Genomic DNA, 12,300 nt, shown 5'->3' on the forward strand with positions numbered 1-12,300 from the left:
GATCCACTGTCTTGAACCACTGTCTTAAATATGGTGAAGCTAACACAGCAAAGATAAAAAATAAATTGTATTTTATTTTCTTGAGTCTCCTTGAAAGTTGACTGAAATTTTGATCCATGCAGTGAGATATACCTTGGCTCTTAGCAAACAAATACTTTTCCTAATGTTCACATTGACATTTTGATTTAAACCTTTAAAATGTGGAATGTTTTTAGGATAGTAAGTGTAAAGAGGTACTAGTACATATGTGGTAAATCTTTTAATAGATGTCCACAGTTCTCTGAACAGATGGGTAGAACTCTATCATCCAATGATTACTCTGAAATTAATAACAGTTGCAGGTTTGAATGGCACTGTGAGGATAATGCAATATGTGATGCTCCAGGTCTCACTGTTTTCTTGATGGTTGTTTTCATAAACATTCAGATTTTGTCCTGTCTGCTAAGCACTGAACCACAGAATTCCTACACACATGAAATGACTAGTCCCTATACATTACTGAGAAGCAGTAATAGTCCCTCAAAGCATGCATACCAAAAGGTTTGCATTTCAACAGTCATTCACAGTGAAGTCGCTATGATCAATAAATCCCAAACAATGAAAAAAAATGCTTATTGATCAGGGCTAACGGCATCAGAAAAACAGTAAATCATCGTGCGTGATGCATGCCAGAGCCTTTCCACACCAACAGAAAATGCAGCTTTCACAGCAGGTAATTGAAAGAAATCTGTTGTTCTTAAAGTATTTACCAGCCTGAAACATTTGCTCTACCTTCCCAATGAGTCTGCCATTCCCTTCCCATCATGCAGATCGTTAAATTCAGATTATCTACACATGACAAGCAATTCCATGTGGCTCTCAATGTCTTTCTTCTGCTACCTGGCTTGTTTAAAAAGCCTGAAAAAATGTGTGGCGAGAGAGGAAAAAAATAACCTAGACATGCTATCCAAATCTTTCACTTATATCTGGCATATAGTAAAATTCAACGAATGGGTGAAAAGTGTGAGTGAAAGAAAGTTGCATTTCTGCTTGGTAAACCCCTCATAATGCTTGTCTGGGCTTTCAGGTGATAGTACACCTGCATAGATTTATCCTCTTCCCAATTCTGTGACCAAAATCTTTGCAGCTGATGTCACTGTTAATTGACAGGTGTCTAATCAGGAGGTAAACAGAAGATGGTTGTAAGAATCAGCCCATGTATCCTGTCTTTCCAAGGAGGTACCAGAGAACTGCTCTGACTGGGCCCACCCCTCAGGCCAGCAGAATGGGATAGGCTAGAGAAAATGATTTGCTTTGACATTTTTATCAGTTCCTAGAGAATTTCACACTAAAGGATTGGCTACATACACCCATTTGTGCAGGTTCATACTATTTTATCAGTTCTCTTTTTCCTTGTGAAAGTGTGGTCTAAAAGAAAACACAAGATTCTATGTATTGAAAGAATATTACTTAAAAATCCACTAGAGGCCCGGTGCACAAAATTCATGCGGGGGGGGGGGGGGGGGGGACGATGTCCCCTCTGCCCAGCCTGCACCCTCTCCATTCCGGGATTCCTCGGGGAATGTCCGACTGCTAGAATAGGCCCAATCCAGCAGTCAGACATCCCTCTCACAATCCAGGACCGCTGGCTCCTAACTGCTCACCTGCCTGCCTGCCTGATTGCCCCTAACTGGCCCCCCTGCCAGCCTGATTATCCCTAACTGCCTCTGCCTGCCGACCTGATCGCCCTTAACTGCCCCCCCTGCTGCCCCCAATTGCCCCCCCCCAATGCCAACCTGGTTGCCCCAACTGCCCCCACCCCACTGACCTGGTTGCCCCTAACTGCCCACCCCCTGCCAGCCTGTCACCTCACACAGCCTGCTGTTCGGTCATTTGGTCATCCTTCACTAACCCCCTGCTGGCCTGGTTGCCCCATGCAGCCTGCTGCTCAGTCATTTGGTCATCCCTCACTAACACCCCTGCTGGTCTTCGTCGCCCCACTCAGCCTGTTCGGTTATCCATTCAGTTGTTTCGGATGTGACGGCCCCTGGCATGTGTGTGTGTGTATATATATATATATATATATATATATATATATATATATATATATATATATATATATATATATATATAGTTTTCTCACAATCTTGAGACAAGGAGTGAACAAGCAAAATATTGAAACAGTTGTTGGTCTCTATTTTACGTGCTGATGGAAGAGGCATACAGTCTCCTCTAGTATCCATACAAATAATATTTAGTTCTGTGTTTCTACACAGTTTGTGCATTGAAAGGGAAGAATATTTAAACACTTAGAGGCAAAAAACAAAAACAAACAAACAAAAAAACTAAACAAACACGGGACAGGAAGATAAAATGTATAGGGAGAAAAAGTAGAGTGGGTGGTAGGGAAACAAAAGAAAGTGGGCCTGAAGGAGTTGATGAAAGGAAGAAGTAGGGGAAGAAATAGGAGAAAATAAAATACAGAGGTGACAGTAGAGAGAAATAAGGTAGAACACAGAGAGAAAAAGCAAGTAAAACAGTGAACTGAACCAGTGTTAAGGAGAAATAACTGTTTACAGTTTTATTATTCAACTGCAAATGTTCATTCGCTAAACGTCTATTTGTCGTACCTTGCATTGGTATTCAGTATGTGTGGATTGAATGAATTACTATATCACACATCATCCCTGCATTCATTCTTGTTCAAGGTGAGTGTTTTTCAACCTTGGAACTACTGATACTTTGGGCCAGATAATTCAGTTGTGGGGGTCGACTTATGCACTGTAGGATACTTAGCAGTACCTCTGACCTTCACCTACTAGAATCAGTAGTACCTTGCCTCCTGGACAGTTGTGACAAACAAAAATATCTTCAGACATTGCCAAGTGTCTCCTGAGGGTATAACCATCCCTGTTGTAGGCATATGGACACACTGGAATATACCTACTCAGTGATATGAAATGTACTTGGTAATTAATGACAATAAACTGTGTAGACATCAAGATAATGATATGTCACATTGTTTGTAGTTAAGAAATCATAACGTTTATTGTTTTCAGGGACTGTCAAAGTCTTCCTTTGGAGGGAGGATATAACAATACCATAGCAGGGTGTGTTTGCTTGTTTTCTAAATAGAAAATCATTTTTGGGAAGATATGATGATTCCATATTACATATGTGGCTTATTTTTTATATTTGTTATTATAAAAACTCTATTATAAACTGTTTTCTGTAAACTCTATTAAACAATGGGACTGTATATTTTAGTTCCAAGTTAAATCTGGTGTATGCCTGATACTCAGAAAAATAAAATGATTTTAATGGTCTCTTGCTCTTCTCTCCAATAGCCATTAGGAAGTTACTGTGATCCACTTTCACTCTGTGTTTGTAGATCTTTACTTGACTTTCAACAAACAAACAAAAAACCTCAGTCAGCTCATACACACAGAAGATACACAAGTGAATACCAAAACCGAAAGACAGGATTTTAAGTGGGAGGCTTCTGTGTTTGTGGTTTTTTCTTTGTTTTTTTGTTTGTTTGTTTTTTGTTTTTTTGTGTGTGTGTGTGCGTGTGTGTTTTTGCCAAGAACAACAAAGCCAAATAACACCAAATTCAAGGTATACAAATGTAGAAATCAGAAAGTTTTTTAAAATTTCCTCCCACTGTTCTTATGATTGAACTAATATTTTTAACTATAGTCTCTCAGACGTTTCAAAAGCAGAAATTGAAATTATATAATGTTCCCAATTAATAGACCAGGAAAAGAAGGCAGGGGGCAAATGAAAATAAATTCATGTTCCTCCAGAAGTATATCAGATACAGAGAAGCAATGACAGTGGAGTTCTTGGCCTGCCACACTGTTGGTTAATCCATACTTAGGCTCTGCATCCAATTTCAACCACAAGTGTAGTTGACACGTCAGCACTACACCCAACTCATTCCACAGTGTTCTCTAATTTACTGCTCAGAAAACCTTGTGTCATCAGTTCTGTCTTTCATATAGAGAGGAGGAGACAGGTTTAGGAAGGTGAAATGATTTCCCCATGTTCAAAAACTCAGTGGCAGAACTGAGATGTGGACAGGAGTGTTCTAATTCTAAGGCCAAGGCTTCTCTTCTTTACCATGTTAATTTCCAAGGTGGGCTTCATGAGCTAATTAAAAATAATTATTTTCTAATTATAATGTGTTACAAGTTTATTGCAGGAAATCCTGAAGTGATAAAAAAGCCTAAGAAAAGACTAACATCTATAGCCCAGGGATTATCACTATTACTATTTTGGGTGGTTTTCCTTAGAGTCTGACATCCATATGCAGATGCACAAACAACCTCTCCCTCCCTCCCTCTTCTCTTCCCCTCTCTCCGTGTACACTTTCAAAAATAAATTGGAATTATACTCTTTATAGTTTGTATTTTTATAACACATCATGAGCATTTTACTATTTCTGTAAATGCACCTTTTACTGGATAAAAAAATATACCATCGTGTGTGTTACTATAATTTAACAAACTTCATATTGTGAACATTTAACTGGCTTAAATTCTTTGTCTCAAATAACAGTGTAAAGAACTTTTCTAATCCCAAATATTTTGTTGACATCTATCTTTCTTCTTGTAGAGTTTAAAACTAAGGCTATTGGGTTAAAAGGCAGGAAGGCTTTAAGGCTTTCCAGGAAGGTTAAATATACTACTCCAAGTTGCATATGAGAATACATAATTATTTAAAGTAACCTCATCAGCATTAAATATTATCATTTAAAATTAGTGTTTTGCTCTAAGAAGCAAATGATAATGTCCTATTGCTACTTTAATTTGCATTTCTTTGATTGTTAGTGAGTTTGATTTTTTAATAAGATTATTAATGTAATTAAGAACACCTAGTTCATTAGCTTAAGTTCAAATTCTAAGAATAAACCCATGAAAGCTACAGAAGCAAGTATCCAAAGATTATGGTTTCTCCAGGTTCACACGGAAAGATTAAAAAACTCTTAGAATGACAAAGGCAAGGAAAATCTTACATGTTTATCGTAATATTCTCATCTTGATATGGTGCTTACCTGGGCAAAGTTATAAGAGAGGTAGAGGACTTTGATTTTGTTTACTGTGCTTGATTTCCATTACTTCAGGCATTTTCATGCAGGGGTGATCTAGTTTATATAATAAACCATTCAAAAGTGCCAGTCATGAAGACATATCCATGAACTATAAGTTTAATATAATGAAAATGTCTAGTAAGTTAGGGAAAAGTAAACCTGACACTATTTTCCATATATATATATATATATATATATATATATATATATATATAATTACAGTTGTGTTTATACCTTCATATAAGAAGTTTCTACTAAATTATCTAGTTCTAAAACTCATTCTAAGTGGGCAAAACTATATCTCTATGAGCTAAAATTTATAAATAGATTAATTAATTAATCAATTCAGCCATCCTAAAACATTTATTAAATGAAATTTACTGACAGACTCATTTATTCATTCATTCCTTCATCAACCCAATAAACATTTATTAATTCTCTCGGTAAACAGAATACATCCCTCTCCTTAAGAAGCTGATATAAATTTTTTTTAAAAAGGTGATATTAGAGGCTCCTAGATCTTCCCTGCCTAAGGGGTTAAGGAAATGTTTTCTTTTGACTGGGAAATTCTGCATTTAGGGAATAAGGAAACATTTAGATAGCTCTGTTAAATGAAAATTACCTCTTGAGAGTTATCAGTAAAGTTTAATCAGTATCACTGCATACAATTAGATGAGCTTGAGAAGAGTAACATACTTCGTATGTTATGCATTCTAAAATGCTAAAATGTTTAGGAGATTAAAAATAACACATAAGAGTGACCTTTACTTTTATAATTGCACATTGAGAGATATATGCACCTAATCAAAAGGCTCTGTTCTGCATATGTAAAAGTTAGGAATATTACTGATTCACTGAGCCTGCATGTTTGAGAGAGCATTTCTACAAGTTGTAAGGAGGTAATGTATAGCAGTTAAAAACAGGGCTTTACAATTACATAGACTTGAGTTTAATTTCTGATATAGGCATTGATAAGTAAGAAGTGTGACCTGGGGGCAGATATTTAACCTAAACCTGAAGTTTCCTTGTTCATAAAATGGGGAGGATAAACTCCCCACATCACAGGGTCCTTACGAGAATTAAATTAGATAATGTACAAAAAGCCTCAATGACACTGCCAGGCACTGAGCAAGTGCTTAATTAATAGCACTGTTATTAGGAAGAATACAATCAGCCCTAGCCAGTTTGGCTCAGTGAATAGAGCGTTGGCCTGCGGACTGAAGGGTCCAGGGTTCGATTCTGGTCAAGGGCACATGCCTGGGTTGCAGGCTCAATTCCCAGTAGGGGGCATGCAGGAGGCAGACAATCAATGATTCTCTCTCATCATGTTTCTACCTCTCTCCCTTTCTCTCTCTGAAATCAATAAAAATGTATTAAAAAAGAAAGAATATAATACAAATTTTTATTTGAGGTCATTACTCAAAAATAACCAATGTGAAGAGCACCATTTGCTAGTGCTTCTAAACTAATTTTGGCGTTTACCTTGTAGCTTGCCAATCAGGCAATAGGATTAACCACTTTACCAATCAACCTAATGTCTGGGACTAGAAACTCTGCCAGCCTTTTTGGTTCCTTCGGTCAGTCATTAATGAGCTATTCTAAATAGAAAAAGCCTTTGACTTCCATACAAATTTGAGACAGTAATAAAATACAGCATAGCTTACATTTGATAAAGTACTGGTAATGATCTGGTAAGCAGATTCTGAGCAGCACCATTTTCCTCCAGTTTGCATTTAATTATTATTCAGCTTATCAATCTGATGAACACCGCCAGGTCAAATTTCAACATGTTCGAGGGAACTCTGCCATGAACACTCCACTCCAGTGTTTTCCCTGTGCCTACGCCTGATCCCATTTCATCCCCTCTGCTCTACTATGTGCAGAAGAGCAGTTCTAGGAAGAGCACCTGTTGAAAATAGCCATGTGGAACCATTTAAGTTATCTTTGTTAAAAATTCATGTATACAAGAAAGGATCTGTTCAAACATGGGATATGGAACATATTAATTCCCAGCATGATAGAGGCTTCAGTTCCTCAGAACCAGAGCCACTTGATTGCTAAACACATGCATATTTAGGACTGGATAGAAAAAGAAAAAGATGAGAAAATAACTGTTCACAGAGTTTCTAATATGTGTCAGGCACCACGAAGACGTTTCTCACATTACACACTTAATCCTCACAAAAATCATAGAAGGTATTGTTAGTCCATATTTTTAAGTCAGGAAGCTCTATCCAAAGAATTTAAGTACAATGCCCACTCGCAGCTGACGACAAAGCCTATCCTACTGTACTACACAATGCTGAAGTAATAAGTTCCCTTTTCCAAGAGGAGTTATCAATTCTTAATAAGTGCTTAGCTGCTAACAAGAATGGGGCTAGGGGAAGGCACAGCGATATCATTGTGAGATGTAGCCTTTGACCTCAACGAGCTAAAACTCTAAGTGGGCATTTAAAAATGTATCTGAGAGCTTAAATTTTCTATGTCCATTTATAGTACTCACAATTCGCAGAGTACTTAATGACCCCATTAAAAGGAGTCCCAATACAAAAAACTATAAACCTTTTAGAGAAAATCTTCGTGACCTTGGGTTAGGCAAAGATTTCTTAGATTTAGCATCAAACAGCATAAGCCATGAAAGAAAATAGTTGATAATTTTTCTTTATCAAGATGAAAATTTTGCTCTGAGAAAGACACCAAGAGAATGAGAAGACCAGCCACACACTGGGAGAAAATATCTCCAAACCACATATCTGACAAATAATTTGCATCCAGAATATCTAAAGAACTCAAAAACTCAACAACAAACAACCCAATTAAAAAAATGAACAAAAGATTTGAATGGACAATTTGCCAAAGAGGACATATAATTGGAAAATAAGTACAGGAACGAATACCCAATTCTCATTAGTCTTCAGGGAAATGCAAATTAAACCCAAAACAAGACATCAGTATATTCCTATTAGAATACCTAAAATAAAAGCTAAACAAAACAAACACATGAACTAAACAACTGACAAACCAAATGCCAAGGACGATGTAGACTGACTGGAACGTTCTTGCAAATGGTACAGCTACTCTGAAAAACAGTTTGGCAGTTTGTACCAAGAGCCTGGAGTTGAGAGCCGGGCTCCTACTCGCTCCAGCTCTGAGGCCACGGCCTGTTGAAAGCAGGTATCTGGGGTTTGTTTAGCGTCTATAATTGAAACTTTGTTGCTTCTAGTGGAGCTCAGAGCCAGGCCGCAGCAGGCGGGGAACCTTGGCTTCCTCCATCACTGGAGCAAGCAAGCCTCCTGCTCGTTTCAGCTGTGTGGCTGCCGGCCGCCATCTTGGTTGGGTTAATTTGTATATCTTGCTGATTAGCCAATGGGAGGCATAGCAAAGGTATGGTCAATTACCATGTTTGTCTATTATTAGATAGGATTACTACTCAGCAGTAAAAAGGAATGAACTATTGGTATATGCAAAAACATTTATCTATCTTTCTATCTATTTATCCATCTATCCACACATATAAAACTTACAATGAATTTGGAGAATCTCAACTACATTATACTAATCAAAAGAAGTTAGACTCAAAAGTCTATATACTGTATGATTCCATTCATATGCTATTCTGGAAATGATGAAACTATAGAGACAGAATAGTTCTGTTCCCTGTTAAGGGTGGGGGGAAGTTTGATTATAAATGAGAAAAATATATATACAAGAAAATGAATTATATTGTACATAAATTTTTATTTCTTTAATTTATTAATTTATTTTAGAGAGGAAAAAGAAGAGAGAGAGAGAGAGAGAGAGAGAGAGAGAGAGAGAGAGAGAGAGAGAAACATTGGTCAGTTGTTTCACACATTGATGTATTCATTGTTTGACTCTTGTATGTGCCCTGACTGGGGATTGAACCCACAATCTTGGCATATCAGGACTACACTCTAACCAATTGAGCTACTTGGCCAGACCCTACATTTTTAAAAGATGAAAATGAAAATTCAAAACAAAAGAAAATATAAGGGACCAAGATGTAGAAAATTCAGCAAAAGACTCTCTTCTTCCCTAGCCTTGGAGGTGAGTGGGAGGCACCCGGAGGAGCTGGGGTTGGGCTCCAGGCTTGTTTCTCGCCGCACAGCACATCTTGCATTCTTCAGGATCTGTGCAGGCTGCGGCTATAGCTGCGAGGTCTCAGCGCTCAGAGGCCTCTCGGGCCCTAACGGGGCTGGCCCACATCCTCAGAGCTGCTGGCCTGCCTCTCCAGGGACACAAGGTACCTCCAGGAGAATCCAACTAATTCAGAATAATTTCAAACACATTTTTCCTGTTTCCTACTTGCCACCTAGCTTTTTAAAGACAGATGTAATAGAAAAAAATTCTTATATTAGTTCATCCTTTAAAGGTGAGAAAATGAGGCAATTCTGGAAATATATTACCCTTCTAAAATGACTATGGTACTGTTAAGCAACAATTTCCTAAATGTGATACCAAAGGTAACAAGATTCTAATTTACAATGAAGACATCAGTTACAGCAAATAGTATTCAAAGGCATCTTGGCTATTGTTAGAATCATCCCACAATATCAAGCACTGTCAAACCCTGCAATTTCCAAATGTCTCTCATAAACTTCAGTCAAACATAAATGCATTTTTCAACAGTAGGGAAATTTTAGGTATCTGAGTAAGTTGCTGGCGACAACACAAAAAACAACAACAACAATGCATTTTATGAACTTGTCAGAGGCAAATGTCTGCTTGACACACTGGGAATAAACTTTGTTTTTCCAGATGTCAGTTTAAGGATCTAACATGTTAATTTATGTTCTGATATCTTTGAGAATAAATGAGCTCCTGTCATCAAAATAATTGCCCCTGCTCTGAGTGGGATCTGTAACTGCATCTTTATTCCATGTCCCTAACTTAGAGTGAATGTGCCACACAAGTTAACAAGCTTCACCAGAAGGTAACGCCATAAACACTGAGGGGGTAGATCTTTTTGCCCACCATTTCCCAACCATGATGACCTCATTTGCTTTAAGGTAAAAAATTTTAAAAAGGGACCCCAGCCAAATGCAAATAAACCTGATCCTGCTATGCAGAGTAGAGAAAAACTTTGGTTGCAGGGAGGCATTCAGTGAATATATTACTACAGTGTTTAGGAGTTTCTTCACATATTTAACAAATGCCTTCCTAGCTAAAGCTGTAAAGACTTATACACTTTTATTCTCCCCCTATAATTCTTCTTTGGACAAGATTCTTTGTAATAAAATTTAGCTAATTAAGGCTACGTTTAAATTGCTCGCTTCTCTCCTTCACTTGACAAGTTAACACATACACGTAATTTTGCTGCATCGCTGAGGTTTCTGTAGAAAGTTTAATTTCCCTGAGTTTTACCACATTTCCTAGGAATCTATAATAATAAAAGGGTAATATGCTAATTAGATCGGATGTCCTTCTGTATGTCCTTCCTGACGACCATCTGGGCGAAGCTGGGGCTGTGAGGGAAGCCAGTGCCGGCAGGCGGGAGAAGGAAGGCCTACTCTTGCATGAATTTTGTGCATTGGGCCTCTAGTAACAAATAAAAGTAATTCTCAGAGACTCCTGTGCTGTTGAAGTGTTCATATCACTGAATTTTAAATAATACCCCTGCCAGTCACAAATCTCTTCTTTGACACTGGTTCCAATTTTGATTTCTCAGTGATAGGTTTGTCAGATCTAATCATGTGTATCTTCCTTCTTTGGATACAAAACCAAGTAGGTAGAAAAATCTTTGAGCAACAGTAACCTAAGGGAATCAAATCACTTTTCGTGTGTGTGTGTGTGTGTGTGTGTGTGTGTGTGAGTGTGTTAGGGGTGGGAAGTGAAGGTCATTTAAAATACCATGGAATGTGAGAGAGAACCCTACTTACAACCCCTCTTCACCCCACTGAACAGAGGGCAAGCAAACTAGTTGGCAAATTAGTAAAGGAAATGTGCTTTCACCTGGTCTCAAAGGTGCCATTCACTTCTTAAGTAATGTGTTAATAGATGGCAACAGAGTTTACATGTTTCTGGAAGATGCTTAGCTAGAGTATGAGGAAGGTTTCAAGTAGGTATAAAGTTATTATGGTGCTACATGGTTTATCAGTTAATAATACACTTTACAGAGTCAAATCTCACTATTTATTAGTTCTATCTTCATTCAATGAAGAAAATGCATTTTCTAAGATGTATTAACTGAGTTTAAACTTTGGGTTTAAAGCGTTTTTAAGTGTATTATTATCAAGTCAAATTTGGTTTCCTGTTATATTGTCAAAAAAGTGCTATTTGCTCCTTATACAAATAATATTTTTATCTGGTATAACAGAAGCAAGCCAAAAACAAAGAAATATGGCTCATTTGGCCAATAGGAAAATTCTGGTTATAAACCCAATTTTTAGAAAGAAACCTATTCTAAATCAATAAATCAAGAACAAAAGTTTTATTGATTGTTTCTATTTTCCCACTAACGACATGTCATTTGTTCCAACTAACCTTGACATAGATTATACCTAAGGGCTCCCACTTCCTTTTGAATTCACAAATTTGCCATAGCTCCAAGTGAAACAATGGAGCGAAGGTTCTCATTTAACTTTCTAGCTGGGCTTCTGTTTCCCTTCAGCGTAACTATTAATCTTCCATACACAAATATAAACAATGATTATACTAGTACACAGCCACAGAATAATCCCATAATGCATCATGAGGCAGTCCAACTGCAGGCAGGAATCACTCTCACACCAGGATTGGTCTCCAGGCTACATTTTTTTTAGTTGAGCCACTTCACACAGTCATAAAGATCAAAGGGTGATATTTAACCAGGTTTGGTGACCTCAGAACTGGACAGGATCCCTGCTTCTTTCAAATTGCCAGTGAGAAGTATTTTCTGAAATCGGTCAAGGTTCTTGCCTTCCTATTATCTGGTGATGGGTCATTCAAAGGCATGGGATGCCAGCAATACCAAAAGAAAGGGTCCATACAACTATATGCCCAGCTGGCTTTTTCAGCCTTTGTAAAGCGTTGTCTACCAAGGCTTTACTGGTTCTCACCCAAGCAGTCCATCTACCAGCACGAGCAAGATCCAGTGTAGAAAGCTATTACTTATTTTATGTTCTACTGTACTCATGTTCTAATAAATCTAGGGCTGAAGGAATGTAATATAGTAGACTTTTTTTATTTGCATTCATTATTTGCTCTATTATGTTTTGGACCCTCTAGCTAGT

This window comes from Myotis daubentonii, chromosome 7, assembly GCF_963259705.1.
Source record: "Myotis daubentonii chromosome 7, mMyoDau2.1, whole genome shotgun sequence".
Taxonomy (NCBI): Eukaryota; Metazoa; Chordata; class Mammalia; order Chiroptera; family Vespertilionidae; genus Myotis; species Myotis daubentonii.